Genomic DNA, 27228 nt, shown 5'->3' on the forward strand with positions numbered 1-27228 from the left:
AGGAGAATTTGCATTTTTAGATAAAGCAGGGTAGATTGAATTTCAAAGAGATGGTAGGATGTTACATCTAGCCAGGGAAGCTAGGCCAAGCAGTGTGTTTATTTTTCCCAAAGGTTACTAATAATATTAGCATCATGAAAAGATTTATATTATGAGAAAAGTAAAGTTCCAAAGACATATGGGAACCATGGAATTTACATTAAAAGGGAGAAATGTGTATAAAGGAGATTGAAGCTATGTGTCAGAGAGGAAGGCCTTGTAAAATTTGCCAGAAGTGTGGAAAGCCTCAGTGGTTGTGCATTAAGCTGCTGTCTACAGAAACCGAAGCTGGGAAAAGCCACTTTGAATTCTACTGTCCAGGGTATTGTGGTGAATTGCCTGGATCTGTTCAAAATCTATTTTTTTTTAACCCCACAAAAGCAGAAAATGCTGGGAAAAACTCAGCAGATCTAATAGCCTCTGTGGAGGGAAAAAAAGAAACTGAGTTAACTGGACAGTTTTGACTGGACAGCATTTTCTGTTTTTGTTTCAGATTTCCAGCATCTGCAATATTTTGCTTTTTTTTTACTGTTGCCTTAATGGGGATGTAACTGGAAACCAGATAAATTAGGGGTTTTAGGAGTTATTATAATCATTTGCAGACCTATGTATGTGTTTGAAATCTTTTCTTTTGTTAATAAATGTTTAACTTAGTTTTCTAAAAAATCTCTGAAACCTGGGTGGACTTATTACTAATGAGTTCAGGGTGCGCATCTCGAAATAAATACAAATTGCAAAACAGTTGTGACCGCGTGATCAAGTTTCTCTTGTGGATTTGATCCACCTCACAGCCATCATCTGCCACGTTGTAGCAATATAATAAGAAGAGAATTTTCTGACTATGGATTTTTATATAACTTGATTAAGGCCCAAATTTGTCAGTCCATAACTGATAGTATTTTTTTTTGTATTAATGCCTGGGATTTGGCAAGTTTGAGATTGGAACTAAAATGATGAAAATAGAATTGCCAGGTTCTCAGTCACAACCTTTATTCCTCTGATACTTATTCATTAGACCACTAAATAAAACAGTTACATCACATGAGTAATATATGGTTATTGAACTGTGAAACCTGAAACTCACTAAACCCATTTAATGTTCTACAGAATTTGATCCACTAATGAATCTGAATGACACCAGGTTGAAGAGTTCCTAGTAGTTGCTATGGAAATGACAGAAGACTTGCACAATGACACGGAGCCAGATCTTGAACTCGAGGTAGGGATGCTGATACCGGATTGTGAGAGGGTTTTATTTTCAGTAAAATAATTTTAGACTGATTGTGGAGTCGTGCACTAGATTTGGTTGAACATGGTTATGATCTGCCCCCTCACTTTTCTGTATTTGGCCCTGTTGGGAGTTGCAAAGGTAGAGCTTGCACTTAGCTTATGCCTTCTATATCCTCTGTAACTTCCCAAAGATCATCACTGTTGTTGGGAAATTTGGCAGTCACTTTGCACACAGCAGGACCCTAAAAATACCAGTGGTAAGTGGTCAGGCTTTTTTTTGGTTAGGATGTGAGGGAGAATATTGGCCAAGAGAAATTGCACACCCCTCTCTCCCCACCCCCTTCACATCACCCCTTCTTCAAACATGGACCTTTAATGACCGTCCAAAGGAAAGTTAAGCTTTGATGTTATCTCATCTGGAAGATGACACTCTGTTACTGTACTGGTTGCATGTTGTGCTCAAGTCCTGCTGTGGGGCTTGAACACATGACGTCCTGACTGAGGTAACCTGGAGGGGGAAATATAGTTTGGCGAGGCCTTTACCCAGCTTCTCTCTCTCATCTCCTGGTGGCCAGCTAAGACCAGCCTTGGCAGTGCAGCCTGCCCCTAACCTCTGGGATATGAGAAAGCCACAACGTCTGGAAGGAAAAAGTGGAGGATAAACCTCATACAGGGTTTGTGACCACAGTTTAGTTCATTCAGGATTCTCTGCACTGAAGTCTCCTTCACTTCCTTGTTGCCATGTGGAGGTACCAAGAAAGAATTGGGTGGCGGTTGTCTGTAATTTGGGATGGAAGAGGACTGGAGGCAATGGTAGGGAAAGTCATGTTCGCTTATCACACATTCTTTGCACTCACTTTGAGATTCTAATTGAATGAGGTACCCAGTCCATATAAACTGGGAGAAAAGATTGTTCATCTTAGAAAGGAAATATTTCCCAACGCCTCCCTTGAGTGACTGTCCATTGTATGGGCAGCTATTGGACTATGGAGGGCTTTGCAAAAGCGCTCATCTTGTTGACTCTTTGACTTTGGAACTGAGATTATTGAATCTCTGGCTAATTTCATTTCTCCGTTATAAGCCAAGAGGTGTGGATACCACTTGAAAGCTCTGGCTGCAATCAGCTTTGCTTGTATGTCTTTGTTGATCAGCCCAGTCGATATCTTGGGCCCCTTGCTTTATGGACTATTTTGGAATGCGCTGCTTCGGGTTGAACCCAATCTTGCTGAACAGACTCTGATGTTATCGCTGCTGCCAGGGGATCTGCTGTCACAGTATGTCACACTCATCTGCCTTGTGCCATCCCCACATATCCACACTGCAGCTCATCTGAAGCTGCTCTGCAACATCTGTTATCCAGCTACCCCAGGTCGATGCCTCTTTCTGCTGCCCTCCACTTTGCCCCCTCTAGAAGAGATCTCTGTAGCTTTTCAGCTCTGATCAAATGGTCAAAATAGGGACATTTTTCTTTTCTGGTTGTCCTACCCTTGAGAAGGTGGTGGTGAGCTGCCTTCTTGAACCGCTGCAGTCCATGTGGTATAGGTACACCCACACTGCTGTTAGGGAGGGAGTTCCAGGATTTTGACCCAGTGACCATTCCTTCACTGTTTCTTCGGTCTTCACTATAGAGGACACAAGTGACATCCCGGAAATAGCTGTAAATCAGGATTTGGAAGGGAGGGAGGAACTCGGGAAAATTACAGTCACCAGGGAAGTGAGCAATTGTTGGGGCTGTGGGCTGATAAATCCCTAGGTCTAGATGGGGCTTCACCCTAAGGTCTTGAAAGAAATTGCTAGTGAGATAACTGATGCATTGGTTTTAATTTTCTAAAATTCCCAAGAAGGTTCCATTAGGGAAGGTTCCATTAGGTTGGAAAATAGCAAATGTAACTCCTTTATTCAAAAAGGGAGGGACGGGGAAAGCAGGAAACTATAGGCCAGTTAGCTTAACATCTGTCATAGTGAAAATGTTAGAAGCTATTATTAAAGGTGTTATAGCAGGGCACTTGGAAAAATTTGGGGTAATCAGGCAGAGTCAACATGCTTTTGTGAATGGGAAATCATGTTTAACCAATTTATTGGAATTCTTTGAAGAGATAACATGTGCTGTGGATAAAGGGGAACCAGTGGATGTACTGTATTTAGATTTCCAGAAGGCATTTGGTAAAGCATTATTGCAGAAAATAAAAGCTCATGGTGTAGGGGGTAACATATTGGCATAGATTGATTCACTAACAGGAAGCAGAGATGTCAGGAGGATATAATAATTCTCATAATGTTATTGGAATTTATTGTAAAGTAGAGATATATGGGGTCTGTGTTTATGTCTGTGCGTGTGTGACTTAATTGAATTAAAGACAGCTGGTCTGAAGGTTTTGATGTTACAGAGAATAAGCTCAGTTTGAAATGTTAAGTAGGTAAACATAGGTGTAAAGAGAATATTTGCATTTTTACTAGACTAGATTGATTTCAAAGGAGGGGTGAAATGTGTCACCTAGCCAGGTGAAGTTCAGAAACAGTGTTTAAATTTCCCAAAGATTACTGGTAAAATTGGTACTATGAGAGATATTTTTATTATTAGAGAGTTAAAGTCCAAAGACATATTGAAACAATGGGAATTTTCATTCAAAGGGGAAAATATGGATGAAGGAGAGAAGGCTGTGTGTAAGGGAAGGCATTCTAAGATCTAACAAGTGTGAAAACCTCCAGCATCTAATCCTCAAGCTGCTGTCTAGAAAGAACTGAAGATAAGAAAACTCACTTTGAATTGGATTGTTCAGGGAATCGTGTTTCTTTGCCTGGGTCTTTTAAAAATCCGTGTCTTACTGTCGTCTTAATGAAAACCTAACTGGAAGTTAGATTGAAGAGGGGATTTAGAAGTTGTCATAGTAGTAATTTGTAGATTTATGTATGTACTTTAAATCATTTCTTCTATTAATAAAGGTTTATAGTCATAGTCATAGAGGACTACAGCACAGAAAAAGGCCCTTCGGCCCATCAAGTCTGCACCGGTCAAACAAGTACCTCACTATTCTAATCCCATTTTCCCTACCACTCTTTCAGGCAGTGAGTTCCAGATTCCCACCACCCTCTGGGTGAAAAAATTCTCCCTCAAATCCCCTCTAAACCTCCTGCCCCTTAAATCTATGCCCACTGGTTACTGATTCCTCTAAAGTTCCTTCCTGTCTACCCTACCTATGCCCCTGATAATTTTATACACAGCTGACTCAACATCACCTTCATAACTCTTGTAAAACAGTATTGATATATTGTGAGATTATAACTGGAATATCACCAGTTAACTGTTGATTGTAAATGAGAGATTGATTCTCTATTTAATGTTACATATAGAATTGTGGATGATGAGAAAGAATGAGCCCTGCAATTTATTCATAAGCTTCAGTGATGTCCTAAGAGAACATAATTGAAATAAGGTACTTTTTAAATAATTGTACACCCCTATCAGACTTTTACCCTCTCCTTTCCTGAAGGCTCTAGCACCTTGCTCAAGTGTTCATTCTTCATGTGAATGTCATCAGGCTATTCCATTGAACGAGGCATCAAAGCCAAATGCAATCTGTCTTCACTTGACCTCCACACATGCACTTTCCAGCAGGGGTCACTGGATAGCATCTAAGAGCAGGAACCCTGGCTGATTTTCTGCTTACTAGTCCTGGAAGGCATAGGGTACTTGTGGCACCCATACCACAGCACATACTGAGATTAGCTATCTCAGCTTAGTTTTGTAAGAAACCTATAAGACTTGGTGAACTCAAACCATGCATCTTGAAATTTATACAAATTGCAAAACAGCTGTGGCAGTTGTTTTAAGTTTCCCTTTGGAATTTGAGCAGCTCAGCATTTGTCATCAACTGTGCCATAGCAGTTGGTATAAATGGGTCTTTTTCTGGTTTGCAAGATGTGAGAGTGGTGTGCCACAGGGATCAGTGCTGGGGCCTCAACTTTTTACAATTTTTATAAATAACTTGGATGAAGGGACTGAAGGATTGGTGGCTGAATTTGCAGACGACACAAAGATAGGTAGGAAAGTAAATTGTGAAGAGGACGTAAGGAGGCTACAAAGTAACATGGGTTAAGTGAGTGGGCAAAGATCTGGCAAATGGAGTATAATATGGACAAATGTGGCATAATGTGGACAAATGTGAAATCGTTCATTTTGGCAGGAAGAATAAAAAAGAAGCTTATTATCTAAATGGTGAGAGATTACAGAGCTCTGAGATTCAGAGGGATCTGGGTGTCCTAGTGCATGAATCACAAAAGGTTAGTATGCAGGTGCAGCAGGTAGTTAGGAAAGCTAATAGAATGTTATCATTTATTGTGAGGGGAATTGATTACAAAAGTAGGGAGGTTATGCTTCACTTGTTTCAGGCATTGGTGAAACCTCATTTGGAGTATTAGTCTCCTTATTTAGAGAAAGATGTGTGAATGCGTTAGAAGCAGTTCATAGAAGGTTTACTAGACTAATACCAGGAATGGGCAGGTTGTCTCATGAGGAAAGGCTGGGCAGGTTAGGCTTGTATCTATTGGAATTTAGAAGAGTAAGAGGCAACTTAATTGAAACCTTTTAAGATCCTGAGAGGCCTTGACAGGGTGGATGTAGAGAAGATGTTTCCTCTGGTGTGAGAATCTAGAACCAGAGGTCACTGTTTAAAAATAAGGGGTCGCTCATTTAAAACAGAGATGAGGAGAAATTTTTTCTGAGGGTCGTGAGTCTTTGTAACTCTCTTCCTCAAAAGGCGGTGGAAGCAGAGTCTTTGAATATTTTTAAGGCAGAGCTAGATAGATTCTTGATTAACAAGGGGTGAAAGGTTATCGGGGGTAGGCAGGAATGTGGGGTTGAGGTTACAATCTGATCAGCCACGATCTTATTGAATGGCGGAACAGGCTCGAGGGGCCGAGTGGCCTACTCCTGCTCCTAATTCATATGTATATATGTATGTATGTTCGTATGCAACAGCACTGCGGGTGTACCTACACCACAGGGACTGCAGCAGTTCAAGAAGGCAGCTCACCACCACCACCTTCTCAAGAGTTATTAGCGGTGGGCAATAAATGCTGGCCCAGGCCAGCAAAGCCCACGTCCCTTAAACGAATGAAAAATTTCAAGCACCTCTTCGTTTGTCTTATGGTCTGTCTATGGAATTATAAACATATGTCTGAGCATCCACACTTCAAAGGCCTCTCTTTTCTTCCCGAGATCTTTATTTATTGTCTGGGCTGCTGAGGTGGACAGGAAAGTGGACAGAATGTAGCATCTTATGAGTTTTTTTTCCTTTGTTTCAAGCTGGAGTTTCCTTGTTAACACACCCTTCATCCTCTCCTTTACTTTTTGGCTATCTCTATCCTTCTGAAAGGTCACGGGTTCAAATATTAAAATATCGATATACTTTCTTTTTGCCCCTCTTTTCCTTTCCCGCTCTAATGTTGTCAGTAAATTAACATTGAAAGATGGAGCTTTTAAATGGTTACATGGCACTAAAAGTTTTACTTTTGAAGCTCATTTTAACCTTCCAATGTTAACCCAGTATTTATTTTTCTTCTTTCTTGGAGTTCAAGGCTGATTTTTGGAAAAGGTGGAGAGGTGGGGTTTCTGAACACGACACTGACTATTGAGGCCTCAGCAGGTTTTAGAGACGATCCATCACTTTGGCTAATTCGGTGCAATTTATTATGTTGGGCACAGGGTGGCAACAGAACACAGCTTTTCTGTGTTCACCCTTAAAATTAAATAAAGAACATTCCATGAAAGAGGTTGCTAGAACTTTAGAAATCACCATTTAGGCCTCGACTGGAGTATCGTGGAGAATTCCGGACTCCAGGAAAGCTGTAAAGGCCTTGGCATGAGGACAGAGGCGGTTTACCCGGGATGAGGAACTTCAGTCACGAGGGGTAGTTGGAAAAGTTAAGACTGTTCCCCTTGGGACCGAGAAGATTAGGAGGGGACCTATTTTTGCAGAGGCTTTCAAGATGGAGAGGCGATGACAGAAAGTGTCCCTCTGTCAATTGGCTCAATCACTAGGGGTCACGGATTCAAAATCGTGGGCAAAAGATTTCGAAGGGGGGCAAGGGGAATTTTTTTTCAGAGAAGGGATCTGGAACACTCTACCTGTAAAGGTGTTGGAAGCTGATTCCGTCAATAATTTTAAAAGGGAGTTGAGCAGGTACTTAAAGGTTTAAGAGTTACAAACAAAAAAACGGGGATGTGGGACTAAACACAATCGCTCTTTTAAATGTACGATGGGCTGAATTGCCTCGCTCTGTGATGCTCGTTTCTCTGCAAATCTTTGTGTCTGTGGTGGTGAGCTTGTCCCTCCGCCAGTGGACGTGACCACTGGAACGTATTCCTTTTTTATTCATTCATGAGACGTGGACTTCGCTGGCTGGGCCAGCATTTATTGCCCACCCCTAGTTGCCCTTGAGGAGGTGGTGGTGAGCTGCCTTCTTGAACCGCTGCGGCCCATGTGGTGTAGGTACACCCACAGTGCTGCTACGAAGGGAGTTCCAGGATTTTGACCCTGCAGCAGTGAAGGAACGGCCGATATATTTCCAAGTCTAGGTGGTGAGTGACTTGGAGGGGAACTTCCAGGTGGTGGTGTTCCCATCTATCTGCTGCCCCTGTCCTTCTAGATGGTAGTGGTCATGGGTTTGGAAGGCTCCTCTCACCCATTCTAATCTGTCTCTCTCTGAACTTACTGCACTCCGTTCTCTCAGGTCCAACCCCAACATTGTCATCAAACCCGCTGACAAGGGTGGTGATGTTGTTGTCTGGCGCACTGACCTCTACGTCGCGGAGGCTGAGCGTCAACTCGCAGACACTTCCTCCTACCTCTCCCTGGACCATGACCCCACCACTGAACATCAAGCCATTGTTTCCAGGACTGTCACTGACCTCATCTCCTCTGGAGATCTTCCTCCCACAGCTTCCAACCTGATAGTCGCCCAACCTCGGACGGCCTGCTTCTACCTCCTACCCAAAATCCACAAACAGAACTGTCCTGGCAGACCGATCGTGTCAGCCTGTTCCTGCCCCACGGAACTCATTTCTCGTTATCTTGACTCCCTTCTCTCTCCCCTTGTCCAGTCCCTTCCCACCTACATCCATGATTCCTCTGACACCTTACGTCACATCAACAATTTCCAGTTCCCTGGCCCCAATCGCTTCCTCTTCACCAATAATGTCCAATCCCTCTACACCTCCATCCCCCACCAGGATGGTCTGAGGGCCCTTAGCTTCTTCCTTGAACAGAGGCCAGAACAATCCCCATCCACCACTACTCTCCTCCGTCTGGCTGAACTTGTTCTCACACTGAACAATTTCTCCTTTAACTCCTCTCACTTCCTCCAAATAAAAGGTGTGGCTATGGGTACCCGCATGGGCCCCAGCTATGCCTGTCTCTTTATGGGGTATGTGGAACATTCCTTGTTCCAGTCCTACTCCGGCCCCCTCCCACAACTCTTTCTCCGGTACATCGATGATTACTTTGGTGCTGCTTCATGCTCTCGTCGGGACCTGGAAAAATTTATTAATTTTGCTTCCAACCTCCACCCCTCCATCATTTTCACATGGTCCATCTCTGACACTTCTCTTCCCTTCCTTGACCTCTCTGTCTCAATTTCTGATGATAGACTGTCCACCAATATCCATTACAAGCCTACCAACTCCCACAGCTACCTCGACTACAACTCCTCACACCCCGCTTCCTGTAAGGACTCCATCCCATTCTCTCAGTTCCTTCATCTCCGTCGCATCTGTTCTGATGACGCTACCTTCAAAAACAGCTCCTGTGACATGTCCTCCTTCTTCCTTAACCGAGGTTTTCCACCCATGGTCGTTGACAGCGCCCTCAACTGTGTCCGGCCCATATCCTGCGCATCCTCCCTCATGCCTTCTCCTCCCTCCCAGAAACATGATAGGGTCCCCCTTGTCCTCACTTATCACCCCACCAGCCTCCGCATTCAAAGGATCATCCCTCCGCCATTTCCGCCAACTCCAGCATGATGCCACCACCAAACACATCTTCCCTTCACCCCCCCTGGCGGCATTCCGTAGGGATCGTTCCCTCCGGGACACCCTGGTCCACTCCTCCGTCACCCCCTACTCCTCAACCCCCACCTATGGCACCTCCCCATGCCCACGCAGAAGATGCAACACCTGCCCCTTCACTTCCTCTCTCCTCACCGTCCAAGGGCCCAAACACTCCTTTCAAGTGAAGCAGCATTTCACTTGCATTTCCCCTAACTTAGTCTACTGCATTCGTTGCTCCCAATGCGGTCTCCTCTACATTGGAGAGACCAAACGCAAACTGGGCGACCGCTTTGCAGAACACCTGCGGTCTGTCCGCAAGAAAGACCCAAACCTCCCTGTCGCTTGCCATTTTAACATTCCACCCTGTTCTCTTGCCCACATGTCTGTCCTTGGCTTGCTGCATTGTTCCAGTGAAGCTCAACGCAAACTGGAGGAACAGCACCTCATCTTCCGACTAGGCACTTTACAGCCTTCCGGGCTGAATATTGAATTCAACAACTTTAGATCTTAAACTCCCCCTCCCCCCATCCCCACCTCATTTCTTCCCCCACCCTTTTGTTTTTTTTTTCAATAATTTATATAGATTCTTCTTTTCCCACCTATTTCCATTATTTTTAAATCTACAACTAATACCTTGTTAGTCTTTCCACCCCACCCCCACTAGAGCTGTACCTTGAGTATCCTGCCATCCATTCTTAATTAGCACTTTTCTTAGATAATATCACCACCTTCAACACCTCTTTGATCCTTTTGTCTGTGACATCTTTTGATTATCTGCTCCTATCACTGCTTGCTTGTCCCCACAACCACCCCACCCTCAACTTCTCTCTCCCCCCGCCCCCCACCTTAAACCAGCTTATATTTCACCTCTCTCCTAACTATACTTCAGTTCTGTTGAAGGGTCATGTTGGACTCGAAACGTCAACTCTTTTCTTCTCCACCGATGCTGCCAGACCTGCTGAGTTTTTCCAGGTAATTCTGTTTTTGTTATGGGTTTGGAAGGTACTGTCGAAGGAGCCTTGGTGAATTCCTGCAGTGCATCTTGTAGATGGTACACACTGCTGCTACTGTGCGTCGGTGGTGGAGGGAGTCAATGTTTGTGGATATGGTGCCAATCAAGTGAGCTGCTTTGTCCTGGATGGTGTCAAGCTTCTTGAATGTTGTGGGAGCTGCATTCACCCAGGCAAGTGGGGAGTTTTTCATCACACTCCTGACTTGTGCCTTGTAGATGGTGGACAGGCTTTGGGGAGTCGGGAGGTGAGTTACTTGTCACACGATTCCTTGCCTCTGACCTGCTCTTGTTGCCACAGTATTTATGGCTGGTCCAGTTCAGTTTCTGGTCAATGGTAACCCCCAGGATGTTGATAGTAGGGGATTCAGTGATGATAATGCCATTGAACGTCAAGGGGCGATGGTTGGATTCTCTCTTGTTGGAGATGGTCATTGCCTGGCACTTGTGTGGTGCAAATGTTACTTGTCAGCTCAAAGCTGTATATGTCCAGGTCTCGCTGCATTTGGACATGGACTGCTTCAGTATCTGAGGAGTCGCGAATGGTACTGAACATTGTGCAATCATCAGCGAACATCCCCACTTCTGACCTTATTTTGGAAGGAAGGTCATTGATGAAGCAGCTGAAGATGGTTGGGCCGAGGACACTACCCTGAGGAACTCCTGCAGTGATGTCCTGGAGCTGAGATGACTGACCTCCAACAACCACAACCATCTTCCTTTGTGCTCAGTATGACTCTAACCAGTGGACAGTTTTCCCCCTGATTCCTAATGACTCCAGTTTTGCTAGGGCTTCTTGATGCCACACTTGGTCAAATGCAGCCTTGATGTCAAGGGCAGCCGCACTCGCCTCACCTCTGGAGTTCAGCTCTTTTGTCCATGTTTGAACTAAGGCTGTAATGGGGCCAGGAGCTGAGTGGCCCTGGCAGAACCCAAACTGGGTGCCAGTGAGCAGGTTGTTGCTAAGCAAGTGCCACTTGATAGCACTATTGATGACCACTTCCATCACTGTACTGATGATGGAGAGTAGACTGATGGGGCAGTAATTGGCCAGGTTTGGCTTGTCCTGCTTTTTGTGTACAGGACATACCTGGGCAATTTTCCACATAGCCAGGTAGATGCCAGTGTTGTAGCTGTGCTGGAACAGCTTGGCTAGGGGCGCAGCAAGTTCTGGAGCACAAGTCTCCAGTACTATTGCTGGAATGTTGACAGGGCCCATAGCCTTTGCAGTATCCAGTGCCTTCAGCCGTTTCTTGATATCATGTGGAGTGAATTGAATTGGCTGAACACTGGCATCTGAGATGCTGGGACCTCCGGAGTATGCCAAGATAGATCATCCACTGGCTACAATCTTCAGCCAGAAGTTTCAGCCTTATCTTTGCACTGATGTGCTGGGCTCCTCCATCATTGAGGATGGGGATATTTGTGGAGCCTCCACCTTCTGTTAGTTGTTTAATTGTCCACCACCATTCACGACTGAATGTGGCAGGACTGCAGAGCTTAAATATGATCCATTGGTTGAGGGATGGCTTAGCTCTGTCTATCACTTGTTGCTTATGTTGTTTGGCACTCAAGTAGTCCTGTGTTACAGCTTCAACAGGTTGACACATCATTTTTAGGTATGCCTGGTTCTGCTCCTGGCATGCCCTCCTGTACTCTTCATTGAACCAGTGTTGATCCCCTAGCTTGATGGTAGTGGTAGAGTCATGAGGTTACAGATTGTGTTTGAGTATAATTCTGCTGCTGCTGATGGCCCACAGTGCCTCATGGATGCCCAGCCTTGAGTTGCTAGATCTGTTCAAAATCTATCCCATTTAACATGGTGGCAGTGCCACACAACACGATGGAGGGTATCCTTAATGTGAAGGTGGGACTTCACCGCCACAAAGACTGTGCTGTGCGGTGGTCACTCCTACCCATACTGTCATGGACAGATACATCTGTGGCAGGCAGGTTGGTGAAGATGAGATTTAGTATGTTTTTCCCTCTTGTTGGTTCCCTCTCCCAGTCTAGCAGCTATGTCATTTAGGGCTCAGTCAGTAGTGGTGCTACCGAGCCACCCTTGATGATGGACTTTGAAGTCTCTCACCCAGAGTACATTCTGCGCCCTTGCCATCCTCAGTGCTTCCTCTGAGTGGTGTTCAACATGGAGGGGCATTGATTCATCAGCCGAGGGAGGATGGTACGTGGTAATCAGCAGGAGGTTTCCTTGCCCATGTTTGACCTGATGCCATGAGATTTCATGGGGTCCGGAGTCCCAGGTCAACTCCCTCCAGATTGTATACCACTGTGCTGCCATTTCTGCTGGATCTGTCCTGCCAGTGGGACAGGACAGACCTAGCCTCTGCCTGCCCATAACAGGAGTGACCATCACTCTCTCTCTTTGTTCTTTTTTGCTAGTCAGGCTGTGTGGGTGAGTTCTCCCCAGTGTCCTGGCTAAATATCCCTCCAGCAGCATCACTATAACGGGCCATCTGATCCTTATCACATTGCTGTGTGGGATCTTGCTGTGCACAAACAGCTGCTCCATTTCCTACACTCAAAAATGATGACTTCCAAAAAAAATTCGGAGAATTTAAAAACTTATCTGGCATGGGTCGGTGAATGAACTTTCTATCAGTGTCAAATGATTAGTATTATTGACCAGAATTACTGCCTACCTTCAGCCTAAGATTTTGCCTCTTTCAGAGGAGCTCATCTGTGGCGTCCACAGAGAAAGGATCCTGTGGCCCCCGAAAGAGCTTCGATGCTGTTGTGTTTGACGTTCTCATGGTGACTCCAGAACAATTTGTAGTGAGTAAAACATGGAGTGGGAACAAGGGTGGGGGAGATGGAGGACAATGAATCATGAGTGTTGGGTTTAGAATGGGTGCCTGAGCTGTAAGCAGCAATATAATTAAACTATGAAGAATCAGTTGAATGTCCAGGTGCCCGAGAGATATGCTGAGTGATGCACTAAGTGCAGGTAATAGGTTTCCAATTTGATTCGTAACCTGTGCTGTTATTTGGTTGTAGCTGGTAGGGATTTATAATGACCTCTGTCCCTGCAACTAGGGGGGGAAAATAGTTGAAAATCCAAAGGTCTTTAGAAAACGTTCATGTGAATATCCAAAAGTGGGTTGGGACTGTTTGCAGTGCCTGCCACAGTCACAGAGCACTGGGCTCACCAACAAGATACTGTAAGGCAGGCTGGAGTCAGGGAGGGAGAATTGGAAGGAGGTGGCAGCAGACATGGCAGGGTCAGGTCAGACTGGTCATGACTGAAGGAACATGTTGTAGGACAGAACGAGGAAGAATAGCTGTAGAGTAGAATTCTCAAACCTTACAAATATCTTGGATGACAACAATTTCAAATGTTTGATCTTGCCATTGATCTCGAATTTGCATTTATATAGCGCCTTTCACAACTTCAGGATGCCTCAACTTTACAGCCAATGAAGTATTTTTAGAGGGCAGTGACTGGTGAAATGTAGGAAATGTTGCAGTCAATTTGCACACAGCAAGCTCCCAAACAGAACAATATGATGATAAATAGGAAATTTGTTAATTGAAGGACAAATTTAGGCTAGGGCACCAGGATAACTTCTGCTCTTGTTAAAAATAGCTCCTTGGGATTCTTTACTTCTACCTGAGGGACAGAGAGGGTCGTGGTTTAACATCTCATCCAAAGGATGGTGCCTCTGACTGTGCAGCAACCCCTCAGTACTGCACTGACGTGTCAGCCTAGGTCATGTACTCAATTCTCAATGTCCATTAATTATTCGGGTTAACTTGATCCTGGGGTAAGGCTGATGAGGCAACCTCTTGATGGGTAAAAAGGAAGGGAAGGTTTCTATGGTTCCATAGTTTTGAATTATTCTGCCAATTGTGCGTTGAACATGTCTCTGCGTTGTATCTTTGCCACTTGACAAAACCATCAGCAGTCACTGTCTGTGTCTGCAAAAGAGGAGTTCAAAAGTTTGCGATGTTTCTTTCTTAGAAAACCTCAGACTGTGGTTGTTGGAGCATTGAGTCTTGTCCTTGTTGACTGGTCACTTCAGCCTGCAGCTGAAGTCAGTGTGGTCGTTCTTTTAAGGTATAATTTCTCCATCTGCTGCTCTCTCCCTTCCTCTGGTCTTGTAAGATGCTCTGCGTCTATTAACAAGTGTATATAATCTTGGAAAGTGACTGTTCCTCCTTGGCACCATTGACTAGTTATAACACTGAAGGAGATTATTTGACCCATCGAGCCTGGCCCTTTTTCAGAGCAATCCAGTTCGACCCACCCTCCTGCTCTGTCCCTATGTTTCTGCAGCTTTCTCTCCTGCACTGCCTGATGGGCTGATGGATAAAGGTGGATAAAGTAATCGCCTTATCTAGAGTCATAGAGGTCTACAGCACAGTGCAAATATTTATCCAATTTCCCTAGTGCTGGAAAATGGGATTAGAATAGTTTGGTACTTTTTGACCGGCGCAGACTCAATGGGCCGAAGGGCCTTTTTCTGTGCTGTAGACCTCTTATGACTCTAGATAAGGTGATTACTTTATCCATCTTTATCCATCAGCCCATCAGACAGTGCGTTCCAAATCCTAAACACTCATTGCATGAAAAATTTCTCATGTGGCCTCTGGTTCTTTAGCCTCTCACCTTAAATCTGTAAGACTAAAGCAAGACACTGGAAATCTGAAATAAAAATAGAAAATGTTGGAAATCATTGGAGCTGATTGTAAGGTCATCAACCTGAAACGTTAATGCTGCTTTTCTCTCCGCGGATGCAGCCAGATCTGAGTATTTCCAGCATTTTGTTTTTATTCTGTCGGAGATCCCGAAACAATGCTGGATAACGCCCATGAAAACCAGCATCTGGGAATGGGTCGGGAAGCAAAGGCAGGGTAAGGGAAAGACTTGGGAAGGAGGCACGAGGCAGAGCAGATTAAGATAGAACCTGGGGTTTGATTGGGAGCAGTAACTCAGAGGAGCGGACTGTGCAGGAAAGGGTACATATCTGATTGTAAAATGTTTTTGTTGCCCGTGTAGAATTAGCTGATAGGTTGCTTTTTAGCTTGTATGTCAGTGAAAGAATTCTGCTCGCATTTCACATCCTGTGTTTTGCCTGTTGCGGATCCCCCATATTCTGGTTTGTTTCAGAGTCAAATCACGCAACTTGATATTCCTGTCTTCAGAGCCATCCAACCAGAGGTAGGGGGGAGGGGCCAAGCTGCGGGGAGCTGTGGGAGAGGTCAGGCTGGGGGAGGGTCCCGGATGGGGACAGTGGGGGAGGGTGGGGTGAAGGGGGAGGGTCCCGGATGGGGAGAGTAGGGGTGAGAGGAGCCAGGCTGTGGGGAGCAGCAGAAGGGGCCAGGCCAGGGGAGGGTGGGGTGAAGGGGGAGGGTCCCAGATGGGGACAGTGGGGGTGAGAGGAGCGAGGCTGTGGGGAGTAGCAGAAGCGGCCAGGCCAGGGGAGAATGAGGGTTAAGGGATCAGACCATGGCCATGAGCCAAGGTGACCACCCATCAAGTGTTGAACTGACAGAAAGCTGAGGGTGTCTCGCTGCAGATAACAATTTTAAAAATATTTTCATGGTATGTGACTGTCGCTGGCAAGGACAGCATTTGTTGTCCAACCTCAAATGCCACCAAGAAGGTGGTGGTGAGCTGGCACCTTCAACTTTTGTGGTGTGGGTGCACCCACCTTACTGTTGGGGAGGGAGTTCCAGGATTTTGACCCAGCGACAGTGAAGGAACGGCGATATATTTCCAAGTCAGGATGGTGAGTGACATGGAGGGGAACTTCCAGGTGGTGGTGTTCCCATGTGTCTGCTGCCCTCACTCTTCTAGATGGTAGAGGTGGCGGGTTTGGAAGGTGTTGTCGAAGGAGCCTTGGTAAATTGCTGCAGTGCATCTTGTCTGTGGTACACGCTGCCTGCTACTGTGTGCCAGTGACATCTGCTCTGTCTAGGTGGATGTTGTGGCCTTGAGGGGTGTCTTAGTTTGCATTGTGTTGGATAGTTTGTGAAATTGGGGCTGCTGGGGGGACTTGTTGTTGCGTGAGCCGATGACTAGCCGCCCTTCCTGTTAGTCCAGGAGAATACGCCAGCTCCTCAGTTTAATCATTTCAGAGGTTGCAATGACCCAGTCAGTGACTGGTTTGTCTCACTGATCTGCCATTAGTGTTTCTGGCTCCAGCAATGAAATGCTGATGAATTGCTGAGTTGACTGGCTGGTTCTTTGAAGTGGAGAGACTGCGATGTGATTAATGGATTTCTTTCTCGTGGCGAGTTACTCTGAATTTTTTCTTTCCCACAATTTTTTTTAAAAAATTTAAGTGACGGGGAGGAAAATCTAGATGAATGCAAGATTATTGCTGTGGTCAGTTAGCTGTTTGTCAATGGATGATGGGCTTTTTAAAGACAAAATTAAAGACTTTGAGGTAGTGACCCCGATTAAAAGTTATTTGGATATATTGTTCTGTCATCAGCCTCAGAGCAGCTTGTATGATGGTGTGATTGGTTTAATTACACATTTGCATGTTTCTATAGTAACCTGAGCTAACTATATCTTGGATGACTGCCTAGTTAAAATCAAGTAGGGTATCTTAGTACAACATGTTTTTTAACTGAATCAAGTCTCACATTCCAATCTCTCTCTGGCCTCTCCCCTCCCTACCTCAGTAACCTTCTCCATCCCTATAATGCTTCGAGACCTCTTCCAATTATTACCCCTCCAATTCTGACCTCTTCCACGCGGCTAATTTCCTTCACCCTGATATTAGCTGCTGAGCTCTGGAATTCCCTCTCCAAACCTCTCCGCCTCTTTCCTCCTCTAAGATGCTCCTTAAGACTGACCTCCCTGACCAAACTCTTGGTTGCCTGTCCCTAATATACCCTCATGTGCCTCAGCATCAGGTTTTGTTTGATAACACTCCTGTCAAGCATCTTGAGACTTTTACCTAGTGCCTTGAAACTAATGAAATGCAAGTTGTTTGTCTGAGTTTAGTGAATAATATGGGAGCGATACTCATGCATAATGGGAGGGAGGGGTTCTCGCCAGCTCCCCCCACTCCCTCCCTCTGCCATCAATACCTCCTTTTCCAGAACCTTGCTTGGTCTTCCCTCCCCTTACAACCCAGGGTCTTTAAACCCCAAGATGTCCATGTCCCAGTCTTGGGTTTTGTCGCTTTTCATCCTTGTGCCCGAAATATCAAATTGTCAGAAATTTAGCTCCAGCTCTGGATTTAATGTAATTAAAAAAAAATTATTCATGCAAAATAGTCCCAGGGCTGAGGAACTTCAGCTATGAAGATAGATTGGAGAAGTTGGGACTGATTTCCTTGGAGAAGAGAAGGCTGAGAGGAGACTTGATTGAGGTGTTCAAAATCATGAGGGATCTGGACAGAGTCGCTAGGGAGAAACTGTTCTCACTGGTGAAAGGTTCAAGAATGAGAGGGCATGTTTAAGGGAATTGGCAAAAGAAGCAATGGAGGCACGAGGAGAAACCTTTTCATGCAGCGTGCGGTTAGGGTTTGGAATGCACTGCCTGGGAGTGGAGGCAGGTCCAACTGAGGCATTGACGAGCGAACTGGGTTATTTTCTGAAAAGAGGTTGTGCAGGGTTACGGGTAGAAGGTGGGGGAAGGTCACTGGGTGAATTGCTCATTCATAGAGCTGGTGCAGACATGATGGGCAGAATGGCCGCCTCCTGTGCTGTAACGACTCTGTGATTCAGTAATCTCATCGCTGTCCTGTGCTATTATCAACTCCTTTTAACCTGTTGATTTTTGTTCAGCTGACATTCTTTACGCCGAGTAATAGATTTTAGAAATCAGTGAAGCAATCCTCATCCCAACCTGTGTTCAGAAGATGAAGTGGTTTGCAGTGTCTCATTTTAAGAATTTACAGCTACAGCAACTTAATCTCATTCTCATTTATAACATCTGTTTCTCTTCATAAACAATGTTTTTTTTTCCTTGTTTAAAGTTAATTTGTTGTGTTGTTGGCCTAAAGGCTTATGAAAATGGTGCAATCTTCTGAATTTACTGTTTGAGACTGTTGTGCAGTGTTTGGTTGGCAGTCCAGATTTTAATGATTAAAATTCTGATGTTTCAGAAATCGTAGTGCTAATTAACAAATAAAAAAGGAAACTAGTGAACAGGAGCCTAAATGCTGAGGGAGCTCAGAATCTCATCACCAATAGGAGGAACAAAAATACAAGAGTTTTTAATGCAGCTAGATACCTTGGGGTGAACCAGCTCTGCCTAGTGTCTCAATTCTGTGGGTAAGTGTGATCATGTCAGGCACACAGATTCCCCACACGGAGAATTTCTCAAAACCCTGTGCAAACCAAAATACTGAAGATTTCCTGCACAATTTTATCTCTTTTTTAAAACAAATTACTATGCCTTATAATGCAGTTTGTTAAAACCTCCTTGCTTCCTTCACAACTGCCCCTTCCCCCCACAACCCCAAATAACTTTGGCCAGCGGCTCAGCGGTAACGCACAGTCAGGAGGTTGTGGGTTCCATTGCCACTTCAGAGAATTTAATCTGCAATGGTACTCCGCCGTGGTGGTGAGGGAGTGCAGGAGTGTTGGAGGTACCATCTGGACAGGTCTATGGACAGGGGTTAGTTCTATTTTGCACAGTTCAGCATCTCTGAGATGAGTTCATATATGTTGAAAACTTTTTTAAATGCCTCCATATTATGAGGTTCACATAAGCGGACAACCATTATTTGGGATCGATGTGATCCTGAAGGAAATCACAGCTGAGATCAGATCCACTCTGGACTGAGGCCTGAATTTGTGCAGTTGTAGAGAAGACCATGGATAGTGAGCAAAGACTGAGAACTTCAGAAGACTGTGTCTCCCTCCCCATATTAACCTTTTCTGCCACCTGCACCCCCCCCTCAGCCCCACAACACAGTGAGAGAGAGAGAGACACTGAGAGACAGACAGATACATGCACTAGCAATAGCCTTAATGCCAGATGAGATGTAACTGGTTACAGCTGAGAGTTGAGCCCAGGGATGATCTTCTTCCTGAAGGGTTGAGCTCAGTCCCACACTGGCCAATACACATATCAACCCATCCTGTGCAGGAACCCACCAAACCAATTTATGCAACATTACTGGTTACCATGGTAATTTTGTTGTCCATAATATAGGCAGATAAGTTAACATAGTTGCCAACTTTTCCTTTTGAGGTACAGAGCTATTATCTTCCAAAGCGAGCTAGACGAAGCTTGGAGCTGATCTCTATACCATTTGGGAGACGTGGATTTAGAAATTATTGCCAAACACTGCCAGATGCTTGGCAGTAAATCTTGTTGGTTGCTGTTCTTTTATTGGCCACTTTGATGTGGTACGTTCCTTCTGGGCGAATGCTTTCCCTCTGCCGTCAGTACTGACTGGTTGTTGCTGCTAGTTAGTTGCTTACTATGGGGCTTGTTTGAACCTCAATAATTTAACTAGTTCCATTTGTCCATCCCTTGCGTTTTAAGGTCGCATGATTATCCCTAATGGTCAGAATTTAAAATTCTCACCCTCCTGTTCAAATCCCTCCATGGTCTCACTCTGTCTCTGGTCTCTGTAACTTCCTACAGCTCTGAGATCTCTGAATTCCTCTAATCTGGCCTCTTGCGTGTCCTCAATTTGAATTGCTCCGCCATTGGCAGTGTGCCTTCAGCTGCCGAGGCCCAAAGCCCTCCATGAACCTCTCCACCTCTCTCTATCCTCCTTTCAGACACTCCTTAAAATCTGCCCCTTTGAGCTTTCGGTCACCTCTCCTCATATCTCCTAACGTGACTCGGTGTCCAATATTGTTGGGCCCTCAACCGTGTCCGGCCCATATCCCGCGCATCCTCCCTCACGCCTTCTCCTCCTTCCCAGAAACATGATAGGGTCCCCCTTGTCCTCACTTATCACCCCACCAGCCTCCGCATTCAAAGGATCATCCTCCGCCATTTCCGCCAACTCCAGCATGATGCCACCACCAAACACATCTTCCCTTCACCCCCCCTGACGGCATTCCGTAGGGATCGTTCCCTCCGGGACACCCTGGTCCACTCCTCCATCACCCCCTACTCCTCAACCCCCACTTATGGCACCTCCCCATGCCCACGCAGAAGATGCAACACCTGCCCCTTCACTTCCTCTCTCCTCACCGTCCAAGGGCCCAAACACTCCTTTCAAGTGAAGCAGCATTTCACTTGCATTTCCCCTAACTTAGTCTACTGCATTCGTTGCTCCCAATGCGGTCTCCTCTACATTGGAGAGACCAAACGCAAACTGGGCGACCGTTTTGCGGAACACCTGCGGTCTGTCCGCAAGAAAGACCCAAACCTCCCTGTCGCTTGCCATTTTAACATTCCACCCTGTTCTCTTGCCCACATGTCTGTCCTTGGCTTGCTGCATTGTTCCAGTGAAGCCCAACGCAAACTGGAGGAACAGCACCTCATCTTCCGACTAGGCACTTTACAGCCTTCCGGGCTGAATATTGAATTCAACAACTTTAGATCTTAAACTCCCCCTCCCCCCATCCCCACCCCGTTTCTCCCCCACCCCACCCCTGCTTTTTTTTCAATGATTTATATAGATTCTTCTTTCCCCACCTATTTCCATTATTTTTAAATCTAAAATTAAAACCTCGTTAGTCTTTCCACCCCACCCCCACTAGAGCTGTACTTTGAATATCCTGTCTTCCATTCTTAATAAGCACTTTTCTTAGACAAATATCACCACCTTCAACACCTCTTTGACCCTTTTGTCTGTGACATCTTTTGATTATCTGCTCATCTCCACAATCACCACACCCTCAATGTCTCTCTTCCCCCACCCCCCCCACCCACCTTAAACCAATTTATATTTCTCCCTTCTTCTAACTATGCTTCAGTTCTGCCGAAGGGCCATGAAGGCTCGAAACATTAACTGATTTCTTCTCTGCCGATGCTGCCAGACCTGCTGAGTTTTTCCAGGTAATTCTGTTTTTGTTTTGGATTTCCAGCATCCGCAGTAGCTTTTAGCTTTTTGTTTTTATCCAATATTGTTCTGTAACTCTCTTCTGCGAAGCACCTTGGGATGTTTTGCTTTGTCGAAGATGCTATCCAAATGCAAGTTGCTGTTTTTCTAACTTGGTAGCAGCATTTTTGAGCTGTGGGTCTATGGTGGTTTGACTGGTATGATCCAATTCATGACAGATGGGAGCCTGGCTGCCCACAGGAGGATACTTTTCTTCCGTTATTTTATAGTTGCTCACAACACACAGACAGTGGATTTCAAAAGCTGGAGATGTAAAACTCCAACCTATAGATAAGAAATTTGCTCTGTCTCTTTTGGCATCCCTCCCCCCCACCCCATAGAGTCACTTTCCTCCAAATTAAAATAATCTTGATTTGACTTTTTAATAAAAATCATTTTATGACCAACTCATGTTTGGCAAAGAATGCAATTCTGTAATTAAAATCCAGAGCTCTGGAAAAACATCTGTGTTCAATCTCGGAATTTAGTGATATGTTTTACTTCCCCACCCACCCAGGTTTGAAGGGTTAGAAGCTGTTTTTAGGCTGTATTTTTTTTTTTAACTCTCTTAATCCTAGAAATATCTCAGTCTCTGAATTTAATCTCCAAACAGTAATCTACTGAAGATGATAATCATTTGAATAGGGTGATTCGAATACAACCTTCGACTGCTACCTTGCTTGTTTTAATCAACTGAAACCACATTGAGACTCTCGACAACACCAATGTACAGGAGGTTATTGTTAACATGTACATTATACCATGTTATACACACACACACACTACTGGGTGAACTGAGCTTGTATCATGGACCTGCAATCAAGAGCTAAGCTTGATTTCCTTCTAGTGTCTTGTTGCTTATCATCCTCTTGGAGAGTATGTCAACTCCTTGTGACCAAGCATTTAACCAAAGCTTAAAAGGCACCTGTGCCTTTTAAAATCTCAAGGCGTTTCAAAGCATTTTACAGCCAGTGTAGTAGTCCTGAAGCGGAGTCACTGCTGTGATGTAGGAGATGCAGCAGCCAATTTTTGCACAGCAAGCTCCCAAAGCAGGAATGAGACAATGACCAGGTGATCTGTTCAACTGAAATAAAAGCAGAAAATGCTGGAAAACCTCAGCAGGTCTGGCAGAATCTGTGGAGAGAGAAAAACAGAGTTAACATTTCGTATAAGCTTTAGCTCTGAAGAAGAGTCGTACAGACTTGAAACGTTAACTGTTTTTCACTCTCTGCAGATTCTGCCAGACCTGCTGAGTTTTTCTGTGTTTTTATTTCTGATCTCCAGCAACTGCAGTATTTTGCTTTTATCTGCTTAAGTGATGTTGGTTGAGGAGTAGATTTTGACCAGGGCACTGGGGAAGCCTCTAATTTTCTTGGAAATAGTGACATGGGATCTTTTACATCCAACTGAGGGCAGATGGAGCCTTGGTTCAACACCATCAGACGGATGGCACCTCTGACAGTGCAGTACTCCCACAGCACTGTACTGGGATTGTAGCCTGATGAAGGAACAGACAACTTATATACGTCCAATGAACTCAGGGCACAATCATCCGCAATTGGCTTGTATAAGAGTACAGGGTTTGGGATGAGGAAGAATTCAATGTCCTTTTGTCAGGAGCACAATAAATAATATTTAATTGTTGGAATGGTGAAATCCGAATTGGGATCTGGAACTAAAAATTCTTCAGTTCTTATTGGGTGATGAATCAGATCTTCCTTTTTTCCCCAAACAGGAATTATCTGGTTGCGTTTGGAACAAGAGAGAGAAATGTACTTTGGCTCCCAACGTGGTAGCTTTTGCCAGGAGATTTAACCAGGTAGGATGTAAAACCAGACATGGCCTTGTAATTAACCAGAGACAATTTGGTCCATTTAATGTCCACTGCATTGTCTAGCTGCTATTGCACAGGTCTAATGTCCTGGCAATCTGTCCACATTATCCACCATCACTATCCAAGGAAGCTCTGAACTTGACTGTCACTATCCTAGACCCTTTTGTCGCCTTGTTCTGGGTCTACGTCCTTCACCCTGTTGGAGTTTCGGTAATGGGTCTGACTTGATCAGCCTCTTGGTATTTAACTGGTGAAATGAATCCCGATTTTGGCAGAAGGAGAAAAAATAAAATCTTAATCTTCTGTTCAGCTACCTGACCTGGAAACCGGAAATGGCAATGGCAAAATTAGCCCTGTCAACCCTACAAAGTCCCCCTTACTAACGTCTGAGGGCTAGTGCCAAAATTGGGAGAGCTGTCTCACAGAGTGGTCAAGCTAGCTAGCTAGCTAGTAACAGCCAGACATAGTGATACTTATGGAATTATATCTTACAGACAATGTCTCAGACACCACCATCACCATCCCTGGATATGTCCTGTCCCACCGGCAGGACAGATCCAGCAGAGATGGTGGCACAGTGGTATACAGTGGGAGTTGCCATGGGAGTTCTGAACATCGATTCCAGACCCCATGAAGTCTCATGGCATCAAGTCAAACATGGGCATGGAAACCTCCTGCTGATTACCACCTACCGCCCTCCCTCAGCTGATGAATCAGTGCTCCTCCATGTTGAACACCACTTGGAAGTACTGAGGGTGGCAAGGCCGCAGAATGTATCCTGGATGGGGAACGTCAATGCCCATCACCAAGAGTAGCTCGGTAGCCCCACTACTAACTGAGCTGGCTGAGCCCTAAGTGACGTAGCTGCTAGACTGGGTCTGAAACAGGTGGTGAGGGAATCAACAAGAGGGAAAAGCATCTGTCCATGACAGTATTGTTAGGAGTGACCACCACACAGCCCTTGTGGAGATGAAGTCACGTCTTCACATTGAGGATACCGTCCATCATGTTGTGTGGCACTACCATCGTGCTAAATGGGATAGATTTTGAACAGATCTAGCAACTCAGGACCGGGTATCCATGAGGCGCTGTGGGCCATCAGCAACAACAGAATTGTACTCAAACACAATCGGTAATGGCCTGGCATATCCCCCACTCTACCATTACCACCAAGTCAGGAGATCAATCCTGGTTCAATGAAGAGTGCAGGAGTGCATGCCAGGAGCAGCATCAGACAGACCTAAAAATGAGGTGTCAACCTGAGGAAGCTACAACACAGGACTACTTGCATGCCAAACAGCATAAGCAACAAGTGATAGACAGAGCTAAGCAATTCCACAACCAATGGTTCAGATTTAATCTCTGCAGTCCTGCCATATCCAGTCAGGAATTGCAGTGGACAATTAAAATAACTGGAGGAGGAGGCACCACAAATATTCCCATACTCAATGATGGAGGAGCCCAGCACATCAGTGCAAAAAAATAAGGCTGAAGCATTCGCAACAATCTTCAGCCAGAAGTGCCGAGTGGATGATCCATTTTGGCTTCCTTCGGAGGTCCCCAGTATAACAGATGCCAGTCTACAGCCAATTTGATTCACTCCACATGATATCAGGAGGCACTGGATACTACAAAAGCTATGGGGCCTGACAACATTCTGGCAATGGTACTGAAGTCTTGTGCTCCAGAACTTGCTGCATCCCTAGCCAGGCTGTTCAAATACAACTACAGCACTGGCATCTACCAGGCAATGTGGAAAATTGCCCAGGTATGTCCTGTAAACAAAAAGAAGGACCAATCCAACCCAGCCAATTACCGCCCCATCAGTTTACTCTTGCTGTTCTTTTATTGGCCACTTTTATTGGTACGTTCCTTCTGGGCAAATGCTTTACCTCTGCTGTCAGTAGTGACTGGTTATTGCTGCTAGTTACCTGCTTACTATGGGGCTTGTTTGAACCTCAATACTTAACTAGCTCCATTTGTCCATCCCTAGACTATACCTATCCAACCTAGTCAATTACCACCCCATCTGTCTACTCTTGATCATCAGTAAAGTAATGGAAGGGGTCATCAACAGTGCTAACTAGTGGCACTTGCTTAGCAATAACCTGCTCACTAATGCTCATGCTGAATGTTTGGGGCCCTGCCAGGGCCACTTATCTTCTGACATCATTACAGCCTTGGTCCAAACATGGACAAAAGAGCTGAACTCCAGAGGTGAATTGAGAGTGACTGCCCTTGACATCAAGGCAGCATTTGATCCAGTGTGGCATAAAGGACCCCCGGCAAAACTCTCTGCTGGTTGAAGTCATACCTAGTGCAGAGGAAGATAGTTGTGGTTGTTGGAGGTCAGTCATCTCAGCTCCAGGACATCACTGCAGGAGTTTCTCAGGATAGTGTCATAGGGCCGACCATCTGCAGCTGCTTCATCAGTGACCTTCCTTCCATCATAAGGTCAGAAGTGGGGATGTTTGCTGATGATTGCACAATGTTCAGCACCATTCACGACTCCTCAGATACTGAAGAAGTCCATGTCCAAATGCGGCAAGACCTGGATAATATCCAGGCTTGGGCTGACAAGTGGCAAGTAACATTCATGGCACACAAATGCCAGCAATGACCATCTCCAACAAGAGAGAATCCAACCATCGCCCCTTGACATTCAATAGCATTACCATCACTGAATCCCCCACTATCAACATCCTGGGGGTTACCATTGACCAGAAACTGAACTGGACTAACCATATAAATACTGTGGCTACAAGAGCAGGTCAGTGGCTAGGAATCCTGCGACAAATAACTCACCTCTGGACTTCCCAAAGCCTGTCCACCATTTACAAGGCACAGGTCAAGAGTGTGATGGAATACTCTCCACTTGCCTGGATGAGTACAGCTCCAACAACACTCAAGAAGCTTAACACCATCCAGGACAAAGCAGCCCGCTTGATTGTTACCCCATCCATAAACATTCACTCCTTCCACCGCTGACATACAGTGGCAGCAGTGTGTACCATCTACAAGATGCACTGCAGGAACTCACCAACCCCTCCTAAGACTGCACCTTCCAAATCCACGACTGCTACCATCTAGAAGGACAAGGATGCAGACACATGGGAACACCACCACCCGAACGTTCCCCTCCAAGCCACTCACCATCCTGCCATGGAAATATATCGCTGTTCCTTCATTGTTGCTGGGTCAAGATCCTGGAATTCCCTGTCTAATAGCACTGCTGCCACTGTGCTAAATGGGATTGTTTTTGAACAGGACTAACAAATCAAGACTGGGCATCCATGAGGTGCCCATCCCTAATTGCCCTTCTCAAGGGCAGTTGGGGATGGGCAATAAATGCTGGTCTAGCCTGCGATGCCCACATCCCGTGAATGAATAAAAAATATAACAGGAGCTGTAGGAGAGGAATAGTTCTAAAGTTTAGAATTTTTAATCCAAAATAGTTAATGAAAAAAATTAAATACTTGTAACATTCTTGGCTAAAAACTAGTGGTGTCCAAGGAAAGGACTTGCAGTGTGATTAAGAAGGGAAGGATTGACAAGAAACAGATTAATGCTGCTCTTTTGCAGGTCAGTTTCTGGGTCATACGAGAGATTCTCACCAAACGGACTCTTAAAATTAGAGTCAAAGTTCTCTGGCACTTCATCAAAATTGCAAAAGTGAGTCTCTCTTTATCCTGAGAGTGGCTTTGCAAAAGATGCAGGTTTGAAGAGTGACTTTAATAATTAGTTATATGTACTGGAGCTGAGACTTGCACCACATGTGCGATGTTGAGAGGTTGCTGCAGATAAAGATGATGCAGATTCCCACTTTCTCAACTCTAGAACTTTAACTTTTGATAACAACAGCCCTGCATTAGTAACATTGACCCTCAGTTATTTCACTGAGTGTATCTACCCTGAGGTCAGGAAAAAGCAAATGAGTTTATTTCTGTTGCAGAAACTTCAGGATCTCCACAATCTTCACGGATTAACGGCAATAATTTCAGCTTTACAATGTACACCAGTTGTTCAGGCTGCCAAAAACATGGGTGACAAGTGAAGGACCCTTTTTTAACCTACTTTG

At 45.1% G+C, this 27228-nt stretch overlaps 1 pseudogene; it reads left to right on the forward strand.

The window, feature by feature from the left end:
- Positions 1 to 10783: 10783 nt before the first annotated feature.
- Positions 10784 to 27228, forward strand: part of LOC144668766 (ras-specific guanine nucleotide-releasing factor RalGPS1-like) — a 56933-nt pseudogene continuing 40488 nt past the window's right edge.

The sequence above is a fragment of the Cetorhinus maximus genome, chromosome 28, assembly GCF_964194155.1.
Source record: "Cetorhinus maximus chromosome 28, sCetMax3.hap1.1, whole genome shotgun sequence".
NCBI lineage: Eukaryota > Metazoa > Chordata > Chondrichthyes > Lamniformes > Cetorhinidae > Cetorhinus > Cetorhinus maximus.